The sequence below is a fragment of the Cherax quadricarinatus genome, chromosome 21 (assembly GCF_038502225.1).
Source record: "Cherax quadricarinatus isolate ZL_2023a chromosome 21, ASM3850222v1, whole genome shotgun sequence".
Lineage (NCBI taxonomy): Eukaryota > Metazoa > Arthropoda > Malacostraca > Decapoda > Parastacidae > Cherax > Cherax quadricarinatus.
In genome coordinates, this window is record NC_091312.1 from 42,341,856 (window position 1) to 42,365,505 (window position 23,650).

The following is a 23,650-nucleotide window of genomic DNA, read 5'->3' on the forward strand; positions in this document are numbered from 1 at the left end:
GAGTGGAGAGAAAAAGCGTGTGGCTAAGAATATGTGAAGGGAGGAAGGGAGAGAGAAGGGAGTAAGGGAGAGCGAAGGAAGTAAGGGAGAGCAAAGGGAGTGACGGAGAGAGAAGGGAGTTAAGAAAGGTAGGGTAAGGAAACTTGACGACTCAGAAGGACACGAGGTATAGCTAGATAAGCTTTAGTCCAGTATTTAAATACTTGTAGCTGGGCTGGAGTGACTTACACAATGACACGTACCAAAGATACAACTAACAGAGGACTGGGTGACGTTCAGATTATCTTAGTACGTGAAAGTTATCCTAGTACTTGACAATTATTCAAATTCGTGTCAGTTATTATAAATGTATATGATAACTGTTATCCAAGCACGTGACAATTAGCCAACACGTGTCAATTATCCTAGTACATGACATTTATGCGCTAGCACTTGACAGTTGTTATCCTAGTACGTGAGAACTATCCAAGTACGTGACAATTACCTTAGCACGTGACAATTATCCTATCACGTTATATTCTAGTACATGATCATTATCCTAACGTGACAATGGTTATCCTATTACTCGACAATTATGCTAGTACGTGACAATTGTTATGCTAGCACGTGACCCTCAACAATCGACTAAAATACAGCAATCTAATATTTTAGGGGAACAGGGGCAGCAGGTGTACCCAAATTGACTATTGATCCGCCGGGCCTGGGAATCGAACCTGGAATCTTTAGGATGTAAGATAAACGCTATGACCACTGTCCGTACTTAGGGTGAAGGCGAAGCTGAAGGGAGTGAGTGAAAGTGTGAAGGGAACGTGGAGTGTAAGGGGAAGTAAGGGGGAGGTGCTGGGGGGGGAACCGTGTGTGTAAGAGGGAGTGAGGGAGAAAGGAAAAAATGAGGAATAGAGTAGGGAGGGATGAAAGGAGACTAAAAGCGAAATAGACGATAAGGAGAGTGAAGGGTGTGAGGAAGGAGGAAGACTAGCGAGGAGAGGCCAAGTGAAGGGAGAATGGAGTGAAGTGAGTAAGAATGGAGAGAAAGTGGAGGGAGTGAGAATGGAGAGGGTAAGAGTGGGAGGGAGGGATTATGAGTGGGGGGTGTTAGAGTAGAAGAGTGGAGGGAGCGAGTGTGGGGAGCGAGAGTGTGGGGAGTGAGAGTGTGGGGAGCGAGAGTGTGGGGAGCGAGAGTGTGGGGAGCGAGAGTGTGGGGAGCGAGAGTGTGGGGAGCGAGAGTGTGGGGAGCGAGAGTGTGGGGAGCGAGAGTGTGGGGAGCGAGAGTGTGGGGAGTGAGAGTGTGGGGAGTGAGAGTGTGGGGAGTGAGAGTGTGGGGAGTGAGAGTGTGGGGAAGAAAGGTATCATAATTTGTCATATCAGTACCAAAAACTTTATTTGGTAATTATTGTGTTATTTCCTGTCTGAAGTATGTTTATTACAGTATATTTGTTGTAACAAGCACTGCCCTAAAAAAACTAAGCAGATGACAGCTAAGAGACTGAACAGTCCCTGGCTAACACCCAGCATTCTCAAATCCATAAATACAAAACACCAATATGAAAAACAGTACAGAATGGGTCACATAACCAGAGACCAAACAAAACGTTACTCGTCAATCCTAACCAGCCTGATAAGAAGGGCAAAAAAATTGTATTATGAGAACAGATTATCCAACTTACGAGGTGATATAAAAAAGACCTGGAAAACCCTATCAGAAATTCTGGGAACAAAAAAGATATCACGAAATAGCGAAATAAAATTAGCAAAATCAGATGAACCCCAACTCCCACCAACAGAAACAGCAAACAGACTCAATGATTTCTTCTCCACTATAGGACAAAACCTTGCCAATAAAATCCCAAGCTCAGATACCCCACCAAATGACTACCTCACCGGCAACTACCCGAACACACTGTTCCTAGCTCCGACTAACCCATACGAAGTCTCCCTTATTATCAACGCACTAAAAAACAAGGCAGGAGATTTAAATACCTTACCACCCTTTATATACAAAAAAGTGTCACAAGTGCTATCACCAATCATTGCAACACTCTTTAACAAATCCATTGAATCCTCCACCTTCCCTACAGTACTCAAAATAGCAAGGGTCACCCCGATCCACAAAGGAGGAGACCAAACAGAGTTGAATAACTATAGGCCAATATCCAACTTACACCCTTTCTCAAAAATCTTCGAAAAATTAATTCATAAACGAATCTACTCCTACCTTATCTCCCAAAACATACTCAACCCCTGCCAATTTGGATTCAGGCCTAATAAAAATACTAATGATGCTATTATACACATGCTAGAACATATATACACTGCAATAGAGAAAAAAGAAGTCCCACTGGGGATCTTCATTGACTTACGTAAAGCTTTTGATACAGTTGACCATGACTTGCTCCACGTAAAATTGTCACACTATGGTATAAGAGGGCACTCCCTCAACTACCTCAAGTCATACCTCAGCAACAGAAGCCAATATGTGTACGCAAATGGGGCAAACTCTTCTGCACAACCAATTACAGTTGGTGTCCCACAGGGAAGTGTCCTTGGCCCTCTTCTCTTTCTCCTATACATAAATGACCTACCAAATGCTTCTCAATTACTCAAACCCACACTATTTGCTGATGACACAACATACGTCTTCTCCCACCCGAGCCCAGTCACGCTAGCCAATACTGTAAATACCGAATTACAGAAAATATCTACCTGGATGAGTACTAACAAACTTACACTAAACATTGACAAAACCTACTTCATTCAGTTTGATAACAGAGCTACAGATGTCCCTCTTAACATAATGATAAACGGATCACCTATCACAAAGCTAACAGAGGGAAAATTCTTAGGAATCCACCTTGATAATAGACTCAAATTTCATACACATATACAACAAATTTCTAAGAAAATTTCCAAGACTGTAGGCATACTATCGAAGATACGGTACTATGCTCCACAGTCAGCCCTCCTGGCCCTATATCACTCTCTTATTTACCCCTATCTCACCTATGGAATTTGTGCATGGGGCTCAACAACAAGTAACCATCTCAGACCACTAATTACCCAACAAAAGGCTGCAGTTAGAATGATAACAAATTCTCACTACAGGCAGCACACTCCACCAATATTCAATACACTCAACCTACTCACCATACAAAACATCCATACTTATTACTGCACCTATTACATACATAGAACACTCAACTCTGATATTAACCCTCCCCTCAAACATCTCCTTGCCAACCTCAACAGAACACATGACCATAACACAAGGCACAGATCACTCTTTGATATTCCTCGTGTCCATCTCACGCTATGCAAAAACTCAATGCACATAAAAGGCCCTAAAATCTGGAATTCATTACCTGTAAATATAAAAGAAACACTACCTGTTTATAAATTCAAGTCTCTTCTCAAAGATCACTTACTCACCCAAAACCAAATAAATACTGAATAACTGAACCTTATAAATTGTATATCTTAAATGTTTCTCACAATTATATCACATAAATGTTAAACCTAAAACCCAATCTAACTTTATTATTTTTTAAATACACTACCTAACAGAATACTCCATTCTACTGAATTTATAACAATGCATGCAACCATATGACCTGTCTTTGTAATACTCACTTGTGCTTTATAGTAATCAGTTTACATTAATGTTTTTCACTGATTTCATCATTGCTTAGTTAATCTTAAGTTAATTTTAAGCCAGCCCGTAATGCTATGCATAGTATAAGTGGCTTTGGCATGCTGCTCTTATCTGTATTTTTTTGTACCTCTGTAAGTGTGCTCAAATTATAAATAAATAAATAAATAAATAAATAAAAATGAGTTTATTGAGATATATTTTAGGGTGTTTGTTTAATGTTTGTTGTAGAATGTTGTAGTGTGCTTATTTTAGTGTCCTTACTGTAATGTGTTGTAGTGTTTGAGGTATGTTTATTGCAGTAGTTTGTAGTGTTTGTTGCAGTGTGTTGCAGTGGTTCAATTCCCGGTACTAGTAGAAACATTAGGACGTATTTCCCTGTTCATCTAGCAGTGAAATAGGTAGCTGGGTGTCAGTCGACTGGTGTGGGTCGCATCCTGGGGGAAACATTAACCTAATTTGCCCGAAATGGGTACCTTGGTGTCAGTCGACTGGTGTGGGTCACATCCTGGGGGCAACATTAACCTAATTTGCCCGAAATGGGTACCTTGGTGTCAGTCGACTGGTGTGGGTCGCATCCTGGGGACAACATTAACCTAATTTGCCCGAAATGGGTACCTTGGTGTCAGTCGACTGGTGTGGGTCGCATCCTGGGGACAACATTAACCTAATTTGCCCGAAATGGGTACCTTGGTGTCAGTCGACTGGTGTGGGTCGCATCCTGGGGGAAACATTAACCTAATTTGCCCGAAATGGGTACCTTGGTGTCAGTCGACTGGTGGGGGTCGCATCCTGGGGGCAACATTAACCTAATTTGCCCGAAATGGGTACCTTGGTGTCAGTCGACTGGTGTGGGTCGCATCCTGGGGACAACATTAACCTAATTTGCCCGAAATGGGTACCTTGGTGTCAGTCGACTGGTGTGGGACGCATCCTGGGGACAACATTAACCTAATTTGCCCGAAATGCTCTGCTTAACAAGGGACTTTCTATATAGTATTCTTGTGATTGTTGTAATGTTTATGTTTGGTGTCAATGAGATTGTGCAATGAGATTGTTGTAATGTGGTTGTGTTTTCTGTGTGTTTGTTGTAGTGTGTTACGTGTGGTTGCTTTGTGTTTGCTGTAGTTTTTGTTGTAGTCTGTTGTAGGTCGTTTGTTGCAGTGTGTTCGTTGTAATATAACTGTTTTAGTGCTTGGTACGGTTGCGTGATTATTGCAACGTGTTTGTTGCAGGTTGTTTTTTGTTGTGTTGGAGTGTTTTTGTTAAATATTTGTTAGTGTATCTGCTGTTCTCACATTTTACTGTGTTTGCTACACCATGTTCGTAGACACATTAGATATATTGACACTGCCATTTTTCTTGGCTTTACAATGTTCACAATTCATATTTAGGAAGGAGTTAGAGGTCATTCAGAATGATTTTATTTTTCTTTCGACTTGAACCCACCTTCTCTCCCACCCACCTTCCCTCCCACCCACCTTTCCTCCCACCCACCTTCCCTCTCACCCACCTTCCCTCCCACCCACCTTCCATCTCTCTCCCTTGCGTGGCTGTAGTTCTTAAAGGCTCGTAACTTTGGTCACCAGGGAGAATAATATTTCCCTAACCATCGCCTCAATTTACATAATGGGATTCGAAGGCAGTTCAATAGAAACTTTTTACCTGTTTGTCGTCCAGGGAGAGACGAGGTAGTGTCGTCCAGGTGTAAGAAGCGTGGTTGAGATAGTGACTCAGAGAGAGAGAGAGAGAGAGAGAGAGAGAGAGAGAGAGAGAGAGAGAAGAGAGAGAGAGAGAGAGACAGAGAGAGAGAGAGAGAGAGAGAGAGAGAGAGAGAGAGAGAGAGAGAGACAGAGAAAAGAGAGAGGGAGTTGGGCGCAGGTAGACGCAGTGGTTAATTAGGGAGAGAGAGGGCGAGGGGACATAGATGGTCAGAGAGGGACATGAAGAGTCGAAGGGAGAAAATACAAAAAAAAAAAGAGTAGGAGAAGGAAAAGGCAATGAAGCGGAATAGTAGCAGGAGTCTAGGTGAAGGATGAGTAGGATACCTGTGTGTGTGTGTGTGTGGTGTGTGTGTGTGTGTGTGTACTTACCTAGTTGTCAGCTTTTTCAGAACTCTGAGCTGCAATGTTTGTTGATGGCATCACTTATGGTGGTCAGAAAGTGACAATGATGATGGTGATTACTTACGATATATATTTTTTTTTACCACATTGGCTGTCTCCCACAAAAGAAGGGTGATCCAAAATAATGGAAATACAGTCACCAACATTCAATAGTTGGCTTGATGGAAATGATCCTACCATCTAAAATGTCTCTACACATCTTTAATAATAAAGGGCTCAGGATCCGGCTAATCGTTTTCCCTGATTATCTACATAAACGTTATCTTGCTCACACTCTAATAGCACGTCTAGCTGTAACAACCCTTTGTCTCCACTCCGATTTAACATGCTGGATGATTATGCCACTGCCATGCAAAAACCTCTTTCACTACTTTCTCAGCTCTTCCTGGGATGACTCCTTTCAACCGTCTTTCCATCCCAGATTTATATATCCTTCTAGTCATCTCTAGTAGGCTTCAGTCTATCTACGCCAAACTACCTCATCAACTCATCTCTCTAAACTATTCTTTTAGTAACCCTCATCCGTCTTCTAATTTCATTCCTAAAATTTCTCTGCATTCTCACATATGACATCTACGCTGATTCCAGTCTCCTTGCTGCAAAGTTTAAAACCCATGCCTCACACCCATATAAAAGTTTTGAGACCACTGGATTGATCAATTTCCTTTTAGTCTCCATATATAATTTTTCTTTATGAATTAGACACCTGTCTCACTTCAAACATTTCACATGCACAAAAGCATTTATCAGTCTAATAGAGGGGTTTAAGGATTGAGATATATACGCTGTAGATAGAGGAAAGGCGCAGCAGTTAAAGACGTCACGAAGGGGACAGGGGAGGATGTGAAGCCTATTAATAGAAGTAGGTTAAGCCCACTTTATGGTCATTATCTGTTTATTACACTATTGGTTCCTACCCACATGTGACGATATCTGCAATTGCTGCAACTTTCCTCTTGTTCTCATGCCTCTGTATTGGATTAAGCTTACTGAGCAGGTGAAATAAGTGTCTCACATTAATCTGTTCACACTCTAAGCCACTGATATAGTGATAAACTTCTTTTAGCAGAAGTTTCAACGCTCCACCCATCTCACCAGCGTTTATTCAGTTGTTCACCTCGTCTGTTAAACCCATTTGCCGACGCTACCACTTCCAAATAACCAAACATTTATTTTCTCTGTACTCCCGCCAATCAGGTATCCTCTGCCTGAACTCTTAATGCCACTTATCACCTTCCTATTTCATTTGTTCATTTTGAATTTCCTCCTTTTGGATACCATCCCAAATACCTGCATCAACCTTAATATTTCAATATTTCCCAGGAGAACTGTGTCATCAGCAAAGAGCAAATGTCACAATTCCCATATTGTATCAGACTCATTAAGTGTTAATCCCACACCTCTCCAGATCATCACAGCATTCACTTCTGCAACCCCATCAGTAAATATATTAAACAACCATGGTGACATTACTTATCCCTGTCTAATTCCTAATGTTAGTGGAATATGGTCCCTTTCCTTCCTGTATTCCCTAATTATAATATACTTATGATTATCAGTAATACCAAAAACGATTAAAACTTTAAACAACATTAAGAAATGAAACGAGACTAGCAGTAGATGCCACTATCCGCAATTTATATGATTATATTTTTATCAATAAGTCAACCAGTGTGAAACATTCAGAGCAAGGAGTGGTGGAAGCTTCAACATAGGTCCATTATTAGCGACAATGAATCTATAATCTTGCAGAGAGGCTTTTCAAACAAAATCTTATTCTCCAACCTCACGGGCGACATTATGAATTTCTCTTTCTACACAGGCCATAATGTTTTCCTAAAAGTAATCTGTCCTGCAGCTTGTCTCCTTACTGGCGAAGCATATACACGAGGCAGTCAACGTGAACTCTTCCTGGTGAGAGTTTGTGTCGCTGTGTATCCCTGGTGAGAGTTTGTGTCGCTGTGTATCCTGGCTTCCTACTGAGGGTTCGACGCCGCGTGCTTCGGCTTACAGATATCCGCTTAGGTGGAATTATGCTACATTTTGTTAGGTCTCAGTGCAGCTGTCAGCTCTGCATGTTGTCACCTTGTTAATTCTTATGCGAGGAAGTGAGAGGAAGCTTGTTGCTCCGATCGTTAATAACAATATATAGACACTCGAATCTGCTAGAACTAGTAACAAAAAGATGAAGATAAATATCCAGTCAAATTTGTGACAAATCTGAAAGTCTTAGAGTTAAGACTTGAGCCAATTTGTCCATCTAAACCCGCCTAAGTGCATCACTTAAATTATCGACTGTAGATGTTTGCTAGTTCTGCATGTGTCCCCGCTTGTTGCCAGGTGTTCTTGGAGTCTAATTGTTTCGCCCGTCTCGCTCACGATAGTATGATTTATTGACACTCGCGGTAAAGGGTGAGAAGGTACCTAAAGGAAATACTCAATCTCTTTCTCCAGCCACAGCTTTTAGAGAGAGAGAGAGAGAGAGAGAGAGAGAGAGAGAGAGAGAGAGAGAGAGAGAGAGAGTGGGAGTGAGTGAGTTTGTGTGTGTGGGGTGGGGGGAAACTCCGTCTCCTGTCCCTGCGGTCTGTCGTACCCTGTGGCGTTTTCTGTCTTGACGTGTTAGTCGACGTCGTGAGGGTTCCTGGCTCCAGCTGGGTAACTCGTGACGTGTTTCTTCCATCAAGTTTCTGCCTCTGGCACAAATGAAACAGCCAGAGAGAGAGAGAGAGAGAGAGAGAGAGAGAGAGAGAGAGAGAGAGAGAGAGAGAGAGAGAGAGAGAGAGAGAAAGAGAGAGAAAGAGAAAGAGAAAGAGAAAGAGAGAGAGAGAGAGAGAGAGAGAGAGAGAGAGACAACATTACACTATCAATATGAATTTGTGATGAATTTTAAAGCAAAACTCTGCTAATGTTTCTGATTTAATCTTAATATAACTTGACTTTTAAGAAGCCATTTATTGTATATTCATGTGCTCTCTCCCAGGGGTCAGACTCGCGAAACTCCATCTTCATTAAATAACGGATTTTTTTATCACAGCACCTAAATATCCAAAGGAGACAGACAGATCATCCCACCAGATCTAAAAACCACTGGAACAGATCTGCTTCACAAAGGTGTAAGTTAACCAATTGAAAAAGCTATTAACCGATTTAAATGACATTAACACGCAACCAAAATTTTCTAAAGACATCAATAGAACTGACTGACGAAATCGATATAACCCATGGGTTCTAACCTCACCCGTACCGTCGATTATCAATAGAGTTGTCACATTTCCATAAATCAAAACGAGGGCTTACAACAGCACTACCCTTCACGCCATTTTAGACCACTGCAACAGCGTTCTGATCAAACTGTAAGACGAATTCAAGTGTAATATAAATGACCATCGGGAAACAACTGAACACGGGGTCAATGGCTCTTTAATTTTTCTAACTAACCTGACCCAAAGAACAATAGTCAATAGAAAAGATAAATCAGGCTGAGGGACTGATTACCTCAAACTCCTCCTCTTCTGACACCTTTCTGCTTTGTATTGGACTGATGAAGCCACTGTGTGGTGAAACGTTTCCTGAATAAAGATTCCCATATGTTGCATAAGTGTCTCAATCTTCAACTTGTCGGGTTTTTAAACCACTCATCACAAGAAACTTGATAACTTCCATTTACCTACTGGTAATTAGCTGGGCTGTCTGGCCTTTCCGAATTTCATATAACAGAAACCCCACTGATTATCCTCGCTGTCAAACTGGAAGTGATGATTCCTGGAATCATCGACAAGGAATAACAGTGTCATGGTGGAGTACTTAAGCGAAGTGTTGTGAAGTGTGTACCGCAGTATACCGGTGCATTAGTGTGGTGGAGTTACGCATTGGTGAAGTTATTAATACTTTGCATAGGTGATACGTGTTACAAGAGTCGTATTAAATGCAGACCTAAATTTACTTTCTGCTAAGAGAGAATTCATCTCAAATGTGACATGTTCTGTATGATGCTGTACTCTTGAGTCCTTAATGCTGTACTCACCCTCTGTTTTTGTTGCCGCTTTGCTGGTCCCTTGTACTGATCTTAAATCTGCTATGTTGTCTGCTCTGCTGCCCTTCTCGCCTCCTCTGCTGCCCTTCTCGCCTCCTCTGCTGCTCTAATGCATTGTGCGTGTCTGCTGTGCTGCTCTACTGTACTGTGCTTGTCTGCTGTGCTGCTCACACTCGCTTCCTATCATCAAAAGCAGTCCCAGGAACTCGTTCTTTCGCGCCTGCATTTCCCTGGACGACAGGTGTGTGACACTAACTCTTCCGCACCTGCACTTTACTGCTCGACGCTTTCATGTGTTGCCATGAAAAATGTTCACAACGTGTGCTGAAATACAGGTAAAAAATACGAGGAAGGAGGCAAGAGCAATAACGTGTGTGGGAACGTGCCTTGATACCACCTTGGAGGGTGACACACACATGCTTTATGTGACCTCCAGACGCTCGCTAACCTCTTGAGACGGCTCAAACCATAAGCTATTTTTTATGTTCTCCTCCGAGTGACTTTGTATAATTATGAAGACTTAAAAACCAAACTTGGTATATTTTTTTGATAACTCAGGATCTCTGTTTAAGTTTTCTACCCAGGCGTTCCTCGCTCTCCAGAACGAAAAGCAAGAAAAGAAGGAATAGAAAACTGATGCACAGGTGAAACAGGTGCTTACATTTCAATCTCAGAGACCCTCTTCAGCAGACGTTATCAAGACATTTTGAAATAAATTTGAACAGAAAAAATGGAGAGATAGGCCGAGTTTCTCATGCTCTTCATTCTCAGACCTGACTTCCAAAATTACGGTAATAAATTACGGTAATGAGCTTGTAAGTATAGCTCCAAACTCTGAGGCTTATTATGCCACTCAGATGTACTGCTTATGAAGGAGAGCTAAAAATAGTGAGCAGGAAGTTCCTTATTCTGGGCAGCAGCGAGCTGTGTAAAAAGCGTATCTCATGATGATTAACAGAGGCATCAAGAGTGCCACAGTAATGTATCCATATATCTTGGCACCCACAATACCCGTGTGAGAGGTCATGCTTTGCGGTTATATCGTGACTTTACATCGCATGTGGGCGACTGTAGAGGTTTATTAATGAAGATAAGCCAGCAGTAGGCGTCCTTATGCGCTTATGAGAGACTATAATTCCGTAGCTATTGCAGCCATCAGGATTATACTAAGTGGCACTTGCATCACGGACCTCCACCTTCACAGCATAATGAGGCGCCCCTGTGGTACGGCTAATGATCTTATTCATAGCATACTCCCTGATAAATAGCTGGATCAGCACCATTGTTCCCTCGGTTATCCTCACTTGAATCCACAAAAGTTGCTGATCCTCTGATATAGTCGTGAAATACTTCATTAGTGTGAATCTCGTCTCCCAACCCCGGCTCCTGGTCCCCTCCCTAGCACTTGATCATTAATTAGGTGTTGTAAATAGTTAGGATCAGAGAGTGGGTGTGTGTGTGTGTGTGTGTGTGTGTGTGTGTGTGTGTGTGTGTTCCTAATTAAGACACTGTAACCTATCGAGTCCTACTTAATAAGGTATAGAATTTGTAATCCTATTTAGCACAGTGTAGTCCTAGTTAACAGGGTGTAGCTTATATAGTCATTGTTAACACGGTGTATCCTATGTAGTACTACTAAACACTGTGTAGCCAATGTAGTCCTATTTAATATTTTGAAGCCTATGGAGTCCTAGTTAACACGGTGTAATCCTAGTTAATATTATGTAGTCCTAGTTAATATGATGACCTTGGTCCTAATTAACACGATAGTTAACATGGTGTGGTGCTAGTTAACACTGTGTAGCCCTAGTTAACAAGGTGTAGCCCTAGTTAACACGGTGTAGCCCTAGTTAACACGGTGTAGCCCTAGTTAACACGGTGTAGCCCTAGTTAACACGGTGTAGCCCTAGTTAACACGGTGCAGCCCTAGTTAACACGGTGTAGCCCTAGTTAACACGGTGTAGCCCAAGTTAACACGGTGTAGCCCAAGTTAACACGGTGTAGCCTTAGATAACACGGTGTAGCCCTAGTTAACACGGTGTAGCCCTAGTTAACACGGTGTAGCCCTAGTTAACACGGTGTAGCCCTAGTTAACACGGTGTAGCCTTAGTTAACACGGTGTAGCCTTAGTTAACACGGTGTAGCCCTAGTTAACACGGTGTAGCCCTAGTTAACACGGTGTAGCCCTAGTTAACACGGTGTAGCCCTAGTTAACACGGTGTAGCCCTAGTTAACACGGTGTAGCCCTAGTTAACACGGTGTAGCCCTAGTTAACACGGTGTAGCCCTAGTTAACACGGTGTAGCCCTAGCTAACACGGTATAGGTGTAGCCCTGGTTAACACGGTGTAGCCCTAGTTAACACGGTGTAGCCCAAGTTAACACGGTGTAGCCCAAGTTACCACGGTGTAGCCCTAGCTAACACGGTGTAGCCCTAGCTAACACGGTGTAGCCCTAATTAACACGGTGTAGCCCTAATTAACACGGTGTAGCCTTAGTTAACACGGTGTAACCCTAGTTAACACGGTGTAGCCCTAGTTAACACGGTGTAGCCCTAATTAACACGGTGTAGCCCTAATTAACACGGTGTAGCTTTAGTTAACACGGTGTAGCCTTAGTTAACACGGTGTAGCCTTAGTTAACACGGTGTAGCCTTAGTTAACACGGTGTAACATTGTCTTGAGCTTCGTCTGAGGGAGCGCCGTTTGCTTGCATGTCGAGAAAGTGAGTGTGTTTATTCTGATGGAATACTGAAGTATATACATTGTTTTATGTCCTCCTGAGGAGAGATAAAGCTAACGTCTGCTTGTTCTCTCTCTCTCTCTCTCTCTCTCTCTCTCTCTCTCCAGCGGAGAAGAAAATAACTTTCCGATAATGAAGAGAAGAAGGACAAGTAGCTTTAAATTCTCCTCCAGCTATATTGGGTTACTGAGGTGTGTTGCTAATGGGTTACTGGATACTAGCCTGCGAGTGTGTGAGAGTGAGGGCGAGTGTGTGAGAGTGAGGGCGAGTGAGAGTGAGGGCAAGTGTGTGTGAGTGAGGGCGAGCGTGTGAGAGTGTGAGTGGGTGAGAGTGAGGGCGAGTGTGTGAGTGAGGGCGAGTGTGTGAGAATGAGGGAGTGTGAAAGTGAGGGAGAGTATGAGAGTATGAGAGAGAGAGAGAGAGAGAGAGAGAGAGAGAGAGAGAGAGAGCAGTCACCACATACGACACTAACAATCCGAGAGTGTTTGTTGAGGCTTGGTCTATATACTCAGGGATAGGAGAGAAGAGGAGAGGTTAGCATTCAAGGCCAGAATGTCTCGATTTACGACAGTGAGAGGGCAGGAGATGGCAGGAGTGGGAAGGGATGGGAGGAGGAGGAGGAGGGCATGATAAGACATGAGTGGAGATAGTCTAAGGAGGACAAGGAAAAGCAGGAAGAGGAGAGGGCAACAAGGGAGGGAGTGGCTATGGTAAGGAAAGAGTAGGTAGAGCATTATATCCATAGTGGGGAGTGCAGGAGTGGCCAAGGTAGGGTAGGAGTGGCTGTGGCAGGACAGGTCTGGAGCGATCTTGATAGAGGAGTGGCCATGGTAGGACAGGAGTAGGTAGGGAAGGGAAGGAGTGGCCACTGTAAGGCAGGAGTGGTAACAGTAGGGAAGGGCAGACAAACTTGAGTGGTCATGGTAGGGCAGGGAGACCATGATAGGAAAGGAGAATGTAGTGCAGTGCTGAAACAAACAGGAGTTACAATAGTAGGGCAGGAGTAGGGTCGGGTAGAGTCAGGGATGGGAGGGATTAGTAGGAGTAAAAGGAAGAGTGTGTAAGCAGGATTGAACGTACCAAGATCCATATTGTTTCTAATATTCTGAATATTCTATATACACTGTATATTCCAAATATTCTGTATATTCCAACATGTTCACTGTATATTTTTTTCCTAATAAACTGTATATTATTCCAATTAAAATATCTATTGCCTTAGGAGCTCCTACGGATTTAGCTCTTCCTCGTGAAGCTAGTTTTACAAAGCCATTTTCTACTATCATTTTCAAAAAGTATTCCTCAAAATCTTTTACCAAAAGCGACTTCACAAAGAAATGTTAAAAGCCAAAAATGTCTATCTTCACTACTGTTTTAAAGGCCATGTTCAATATTTTTTCTGTGGTCCTGTTCAAAGCAATTTTCCTGGTACAAATTTAGAAGTCAGGTTCAAAACAAGGTTTCCAAAGCCATTTTTCAAAGCCACGTCATAAGCCATTCTTGAAGCCATTGTGATAAAAATTTTCCAGAACAATGTTCCAAGTCAATTTGAAATATATCAGGAGCCTTTTTCTAAAGAATATATCCAAAGCCATGCTCGTAAGCTATATTCAAAAGCCATTTTTGCGAAGCTATTTTGAAAGGTTATTTTCCAGAGCAATTTTTAAAGGCATCCTCATTTTAGGGAACAATGTAATTACCAGTAAAATTATAACACAGAGTCCAGGGCCGATATTTATACCTGTATCCGGTGTTAAAACTGCCTCTTACCAGCGTCAGTACTTATACCTGCGTCAGTACCTACACCAATACCAGTACCTACACCGGTTTCAGTACCTACACCGGTTTCAGTACCTGCACCAGTGATAGTACCTACACTAGCGTCAGTACCTACACCAGCGTCAGTACCTACCCCAGCGTCAGTACCTACACCAGTATCAATACCTTCACCAATACCTACACCAGTTTCAGTACCTGCACAAGTGTCAGTACCTGCACCAATGTCAGTACCTACACCAATGTCAGTACCTACAACAACGTCAGCACCTACACCAACGTCAGCACCTACACCAACGTCAGTAGGGACACCAACGTCAGTACCTGCACCAGTGCCAGTATCTACACCAGGGTCAGTACCTACATCAGTGTCAGTATCTACACCAGCGTCAGTACCTTCAGTGTCAGTGCCTACATCAGCGTTAGTACCTACACCAGCATCAGTACTTACACCAGCGTCAGTATCTACACCAGTATCAGTACTTACACCAGCGTCAGTACCTACACCAGCATCAGTACCTACACCAGCGTCAGTACCTACACCAGCGTCAGTACCTACACCAGCGTCTGTACTTACACCAGTGCCTGTACCTACACCAGCGTCAATACCTTCACCAGTGTCATACCTACACCAGCGTCAGTACCTACACCAGCGTCAGTACCTTCAGCAATATCAGTACCTACACCAGCGTCAGTACCTACACCAGCACCTACACCAGCGTCAGTACCTGCACTAGTGCCAGTACCTACACCAGCGTCTACTTCAATACATACTGTATTTTTAGCACCAGTAACTATATCTATCTTATACCAATGCTTATACCATTACATAAACTGTACATTCATATTTCTCTCACTCTCATATATATATATATATATATATATATATATATATATATATATATATATATATATATATATATATATATATATATATATATATATATATATATTTATTATATATATATATATATATATATATATATATATATATATATATTTATTATATATATATATATATATATATATATATATATATATATATATATATATATATATATATATATATATATATATATATAAATATAAGTCGACCGTGTCCCACCGAGACAGGGTGACCCAAAAAGAAAGAAAATCCCCAAAAAACAAAATACTTTCATCATCATTCAACACTTTCACCTCACACATAATCACTGTTTTTGCAGAGGTGCCCAGAACACAACAGTTTAGAAGCATGTACGTATAAAGATACTCAACATATTCCTCCAAACTGCTAATATCCCAAAACCCCTCCTTTAGAGTGCAGGCACTGTACTTCCCATTTCCAGGACTCAAGTCCGGCTATATAAAAATAACCGGTTTCCGTGAATCCTTTCACTAAATATTACTCTGCTCACACTCCAACAGCTCGTCAGGTCCCAAATACCATTCGTCTCCATTCACTCCTAACACGCTCACGCACGCTTGCTGGAAGTGCAAGCCCTCCTCCCTTCAACCTTTACGAGGACGACCCCTACCTCGCCTTCCTTCTACTACAGGTTTATATGCTCTCCATGTCATTCTACTTTGATCCATTCTCTCTAAATGACCAAACCACCTCAACAACCCCTCTTCAGCCCTCTGACTAATACTTTTATTAACTCCACACCTTCTCCTAATTTCCACACTTCGAATTTTCTGCATAATATTTACACCACACATTGCCCTTAGACAGGACATCTCCACTGCCTCCAACCGCCTCCTCGCTGCTGCATTTACAACCCAAGCTTCACACCCATATGAGAGTGTTGGTACTACTATACTTTCATACAATCACTTCTTTGCCTCCATAGATAAAGTTTTTTGAATCCACATATGCCTCAACGCACCACTCACCTTTTTTCCTTCATCAATTCTATGATTAACCTCATCCCTTCATAAGTCCATCCGCTGACACGTCAACTCCCAAGTATCTGAAAACATTCACTTCTTCCATACTCCTCCCAAATTTGATATCCAATTTTTCTTTATCTAAATCATTTGATATTCTCATCACCTTACTCTTTTCTATGTTCACTTTCAACTTTCTACCTTTACACACACTCCCAAACTCATCCACTAACCTTTGCAATTTTCCTTTAGAATCTCCCATAAGCACAGTATCATCAGCAAAAAGTAACTGTGTCAGTTCCCATTTTTTTTATTTGATTCCCCATAATTTAATCCCACCCCTCTCCCGAACACCCTAGCATTTACTTCTTTTACAACCCCATCTATAAATATATTAAACAACCATAGTGACATTACACATCCCTGTCTAAGACCTACTTTTACCGGGAAGTAGTCTCGCTCTCTTCTACACACCCTAACCTGAGCCTCACTATCCTCATAAAAAACTCTTTACAGCATTTAGTAACTTACAATCTATTCCATATACTTGCAACATCTGCTACATTGCTCCCCTATCCACTGTATCATATGCCTTTTCTAAATCCATAAATGCAATAAAACCCTTCCCTACCTTTATCTAAATACTGTTCACTTATATGCTTCAATGTAAACACTTGATCTACACATCCCCTACCCACTCTGAAACCTCCATGCTCATCCGCAATCCTACATTCTGTCTTACCTCTAATTCTTTCAAGTATAACCCTACCGTACACTTTTCCTGGTATACTCAGTAAACTTATTCCTCTATAATTTTTACAATCTCTTTTGTCCCCTTCCCTTTATATAAAGGGACTATACATGCTCTCCACCAATCCCTAGGTACCTTCCCCTCTTTCATACATTTATTAAACAAAAGTACCAACCACTCCAACACTATATGCCCTCCCCTGCTTTTAACATTTATGTCATGATCCCATCGGTTCCAGCTGCTTTACTCTCTTTCATTCTACGTAATGCCTCGCGTACCTCCCCCACACTTACGTTCTGCTTTTCTTCACTCCTAAAAGATGGTATACCTCCCTGGCCAGTGCATGAAATTACCGCCTCCCTTTCTTCCTCAACATTTAAAAGTTCCTCAAAATATTCTCGCCATCTACCCAATACCTCCATCTCCCCATCTACTAACTCTCCTACTCTGTTTTTAACTGACAAATCCATACGTTTCCTAGGCTTTCTTAACTTCTTTAACTTACTCCAAATTTTTTTCTTTTCATTAAAATTTCTTGAGAGTGCCTCTCCCACTATATCATCTGCTCTCCTTTTGCACTCTCTCACCACTCTCTTCACCTTTCTTTTACTCTCCATATACTCTGCTCTTCTTATAGCACTTCTGCTTTGTAAAAACCTCTCATAAGCTAACTTTTTCTCTTTTATCACACCCTTTACTTCATCATTCCAACAATCACTCCTCTTTCCTCCTGCCCCCACTCTCCTATAACCACAAACTTCTGCCCCACATTCTAATACTGCATTTTTAAAACTATTCCAACCCTCTTCAACCCCCCCCCCCCCACTAATCTTTGCACTAGCCCACCTTCCTGCCAATAGTCGCTTATATCTCACCCGAACTTCCTCCTCCCTTAGTTTATACACTTTTACTTCCCTCCTACTTCTTGTTGCCACCTTACTCTTTTCCCATCTACCTCTTACTCTTACTGTAGCTACAACTAAATGATCCATTATATCAGTTGCCCCCCTATAAACATGTACATCCTGGAGCCTACCCATTAACCTTTTATCCACCAATACATAATCTAACAAACTACTTTCATTACGTGCTACATCATACCTTGCATATTTATTTATCCTCTTTTTCATAAAATATGTATTACTTATTACCAAATCTCTTTCTACACATAGCTCAATTAAAGGCTCCCCATTTTCATTTACCCCTGGCTCCCCAAATTTACCTACTACTCCCTCCACAACATTTTTACCCATTTTAGCATTGAAATCCCTAACCATAAGTGCTCTCACACTTGGTTCAAAACTCTCCATGCATTCACTCAACATTTTCCAAAATCTCTCTCTCTCCTCTACACTTCTCTCTTCTCCAGGTGCATATAAGCTTACTATAACCCACTTTTCACATCCAACCTTTATTTTACTCCACATAATCCTTGAATTAATACATTTATAGTCCCTCTTTTCCTGCCATATCTTATCCTTCAACATTATTGCTGCTCCTTCTTTAGCTCTAACTCTATTTGAAACCCCTGACCTAAACCCATTTATCCCTGTCCACTGAAAGTCTCCCACCCCCTTCAGCTTTGTTTCACTTAATGTGTTGTCTATAAGCAAAATATAACATATAAGAAGTGCGAATAGGACCCCATACACCCACTGATTCCACGTTAAAATAAGTGATATAATCACGTTTTCAGTGCAGTGTCAAAGTCACACATTTGACGTTCTTAACAAAATATACTGGGGTTGATTAGGATGCCCTCAACACGGAGGTGATCATGGATAATCCAAGCCCTGTAGTGTCAGCACTTCTAGCAGCACTGCTAGCAGCAGTGCTGATAGTTCTGATAGTATTACTGCTGGGAAAACTGGGACCATACCTAGGGTTACTGCTAGGGACACTGCTGGAGCACTCCTGGGAGCAAAGCTGGAGTACCGCTGTGGGCACTGTTTAGAACGCTGCTAGAGTACCGCTGTGGGCACTGTTTGGAGCACTCCTAGGACCACTGTTTGGAACGTTGATGCAATATTAAGAGAAAACATATTTGAATTAACATTAGAAATACTGTTAATATTTCAATATTGTATTTTTTTTAATTAATATTGTACTCTTTCTCTTATTGCTAGTATCTCTCTCTCTCTCAACATTAATCCAAAATACAGATTCTTGCAAGGCGTCACCTTCCACACATCCTTTCACTTGGTCTGCAAAAACCTCAACTTCTCAGCCACCAATTTTCCAGCCAAGTCCCCTGGAATTTGGAAATATACGGCAGCTCTTATCATGAGTTTCCAGGCTGGCCCTGGAGCCTCCTCAGTCCAGGCTCCAGGCAGTAGAAGAAAGTGACGTGAGACGCTTCATGCCTGCCAAGACTCTTTACCCATATGAAGGAACATGTTTGTTAAGATAGTCACGAGGAAGCACTTATCGCGTAAGGGTCATACTGTGCCTTGGGAATGGGGGGGGGGCAATCAGGTATGATCAAGGCATGGGGGGAATGAGGAGTTAATCATGTATGTGTATTTCGTCAACGCATTCTCTATGTTAGCAAAATACCAGCGTCATGAACGCCCTCTAACATTTAAAAATTTACTATTTCGTTTGCATGACAACTTGTCTGTGTTTGTGTATTACGAGTGGCTGGTGGAGTAATTTTGCTTCACCATTCTCCTTTGGATGGACTGATGAAGGCATTCTGTGGCGAAACGTTTCTTCAATGAAGATATCCAAGTGTTGCACGTGTGTCTAATTTATCAATGGTTATCTGAACCATTTATCTACAATTTTGCTTTCGTAGTTTTTAATTACATATTTCTGTGTATTGTATGTAATTTTACATTTACATTCTAAAGCAACGAAGACTTATTTTGATATTGTGTAAATAGAAAAAAAATCATCAGTAAGTCTTTAATGTTTAAGAGGGATTTGTATGAAGTATGAAGTGTGCGAGATGAGTTATAAAAGTGATGGTATCTGAGTAATAGGGCTCCTATTAAATATTTTACGTCCGGTTTTTTTTTCACAAATCTTCTAGTGAAGAAAAACGTCTTGACCTTTACCTAAGAACATAAGAAAGAAGGAACACTGCAGTAGGCCTACTGGCCCAAGCGAGACAGGTCCATGTCACCCCCCGGCTTAGTTCACATCCACTTAAGGCAGGAGAACAGCATCAGACCTAGTAGCACAAGCTAGTCCAACTCACACCCACCCACACCCACTCATGTATTTATCTAACCTATTTTTTAAAACTATACAACGTTTTAGCGTATATAACTGTACTCGGGAGTTTGTTCCACTCATCCACAACTCTATTACCAAACCAGTGCTTTCCTATATCCTTCCTGAATCTGAATTTTTTCAACTTGAAACCATTACTGCGAGTCCTGTCTTGGCTGGATATTTTCAGCATGCCATTTACATCCCCATTAATTATTCCTGTTTTCCATTTACACACCTCAGTCATAGTTTCTGTCTTACTGTGTTTACATCATTTACAGAATTATTTTTTTTAAAACAAAATTTCGTTAGGTTTACTTTAGCATTTATTTTTTCTTTATTTGTATTTATCGATGTGACCTAATTATCCATGCCCCTCAGATTATCTTTTAGGATAACTGGACAATCAGTGCCTGGGGAATGAGGTAATCAGGCATGATCAATGCCTGAGGAATAGTGAGACAAGCAGATATGATCAGTACCTGGGGAATGGAACTGTAGTGAGGCATGACTAGTGCATGTGAAATGGAGAGGAAATCAGGCATAAGTGCCTGAGAAATGGGGAGGAAATTATATATAGGTGCCTGGGGAATGGGGAGATATTCAACTGTGATCTGAGGAAAGGAAAGTAAGATCAGGTGCATGAGACTTGCATGTTTACTCACGGAGGTCAACAAGATCCCAGGATAGAAACTTTCCCTAACAGCTCCCTGGAAGTGTTTGCACACGTGTCCCTTTCCTCAGAGGGAGGGCAGTTCCGAGTCCTTGGATCATGAATTCTTAAGCAGCCATGTGGGATTGGTATACGTAAAACTTTTGTGGATTGGATCACCAAAGCTATTGATTTAGACTATGCTCCCCCCTTCCTTCTGTTTTTTACTATTTATTACCCGTTTGTTTTGTTTTCCCTGTCATTTTGCTTCTCTTCATCTTATTGCGTAAAATTTCATTTAAAATTATACAAAAATTAAGCTATTCGAAAACATCTTAGAACTGAATTATCATGTGTTTAGTAGAACCATAATATATCAAAAAAATTATTTAAGGGGGAGAGAGAGAGAGAGAGAGAGAGGAAGAGAGTATTAATTAAGGAAAGTTAATCAGACTGAAGGTAATCGGGTTTCAGTGTTTCAGCAAAATGAGGCTTCATACGATTGGAATTGAAAATTCAAAGTTCATAATTCTATTCCATTTCTGTACTGTACTGAATGAGAAAAATTTAGTCTCTACTGCGAAGAACAAACTGTAAATTTTGCTGTAAACCAGCTGAGAGCAAAGTTCAACTAGTATCAGAAAATATAGCATAAGCAATGTGTTTTTATGGTTTAACGTGTACTAAAAACACCAGAAGATATGTTCATTATATACAATAATGTACACGTGGTTCATCACGAGTTAAATTTTGATGCGTATGGCATTTTTATAACGAACAAAATTAGAACGCTCTCTGCTACAGCGGTGAGAGCAGAGCATTACATTTAAATATAACAAATATGTGGTTTAACTGTTGGGAGCGAGGGAAGGTCTGATTGTCTGAGGAGTTCCTATAAACTAGGTAAGTTCCCCACGCTACCCACCCTCTCTGAAATGTTAACAAGACAGTTACAGAATGGATCATCGCTAGAGACCTCTGGTTAACGTGGTTCCAGCTGACTGAGATGTCTAACAGCACAGTGGATTTTGTATGGTGTGTTTGGAGCTGGAAAGCCAAGAACATCCACTTTTGTACTCAGATCAAGCATCATTACTCTTATTAAAATTTGTGGTTTATGTCGCAGATGGTGGCGCCTAAGAGCATTATATTACAAGGTGGGTTCTCAATATTGTGTCCACAACGGCCCAGTGGTAAATTGAAGGCTTCGTGAAAACACAGCCTCGGGTTCGATTTTTTTCTAGTTTATTGTGAATATAGTTACAACTGTCCATTACAAATTTCTCCAGTCTTTTAATATTGACACTGAAAGTGTAGGACCTAGTACTGCTAATGGCATAGAGAGAAAGTTATAGAAGAAATCAATTTGATGTTGCAGGTAATGGTTCCTACTAACAATACCAGAAAACCTTATGGATCCCCTTCTTATGATTATCATGACAGTGTTTCAGTACAGACATCGTATGTAAGTAGACTGGTCCCATTCACTCTCTGTAACACATACTTGCTCATATAGACGTACACAAATTACATATAAGATTTTTTTTTATTATTATTATTAACACATCGGCCGTCTCCCACCAAGGCAGGGTGGCCCAAAAAAAGAAAAACTTTCATTATTCACTTCATCACTGTCTTGCAGAGGGTTGCTTTACACTGCAGTTTATAAAACTGCAACATTAACACCTCTCCTTCGTGCTGAATAGGTAAAACTTGCGATTTTGGCTTAAATAGCAACTTTCTTTTTGTCGAATAAGGCAAGAGAAAATTTGTGTATGCAAAAATTTCGCAAATATCATTCTGAACCTAACGAAAAAATATATATTACATTCTGTTTCTTCATTATTCCATTACTCTAAACTTCTCTAAAACATATTTAGTTGCATTAGGGTAAATCAAATTGCGCTTGTTATAATAAGATTAGGTAAGTTTTCTAAGGTTCCTTTTGTAAAAATTATTAATTTTTACATAAACATGAATGAAAAAAAAATATTTTTAACGTATAAGAGAAATTTAGAAAGGATTTAATTTTAAACGAGTTCTAGCTAATTGGCCAATTTCATCTATTATATATATATATATATATAATGTAAAGTAGTAGTAGGTTGGTAGACAGCAACCACCCAGGGAGGTACTACCGTCCTGCCAAGTGAGTGTAAAACGAAAGCCTGTAATTGTTTTACATGATGGTGGGATTGCTGGTGTTTTTTGTCTGTCTCATAAATATGCAAGATTACAGGTATGTCTTGCTACTTCTACTTACACTTAGGTCACACTAAACTTACATGTACACGTTTATTTATACACACTCATCTGAGTTTTCTTTGATTTTATCTTAATAGTTCCTGGTCTTATTACTTTTCCTTTTATATCAATGTGGAAGTGGAATAAGAATCTTTCCTCCGTAAGTCATGCGTGTTGTAAAAGTCAACTAAAATGCCGGGAACAATGGGCTAGTAACCCCTTTTCCTGTAATAATTACTAAAAAGAATAAGAAGAAAATTGTCAAAGTGGGAAGTCTGAATGTGCGTGGATGTTGTGCGAATGGTAAGAAAGAGATGATTGTGGATGTTATGAATGAGAAGAAGCTGGATGTCCTGGCTTTAACCTAACGAAATCAAACCTAACCATAATAATGGATACAGAGAAATTTAGTTAAAATCGTACTCTTGTACTTTTGTATGTAAACAATTGTGAATGTACCCTTATACATGTTTGCTATGACCTGTACGCTTATGCGTGTACGTTGTCCGTGTATGGCTGTGCCTACACACAAGTTCGAATATACTTGCTCGTGTATGCTTGAATGTGTGTACGCATGTACAATGCTTTTACGTAGTA

The 23,650-nt window shown here is 40.9% G+C and overlaps 1 protein-coding gene across 1 annotated transcript in view; it reads right to left on the minus strand.

Annotated features, from left to right (window-relative positions):
- The window catches only part of cpx (synaptic transmission protein complexin), an 874,417-nt gene that overhangs the window by 765,133 nt on the left and 85,634 nt on the right, over positions 1–23,650 (minus strand). The gene's annotated exons all lie outside the window — the stretch shown is intronic.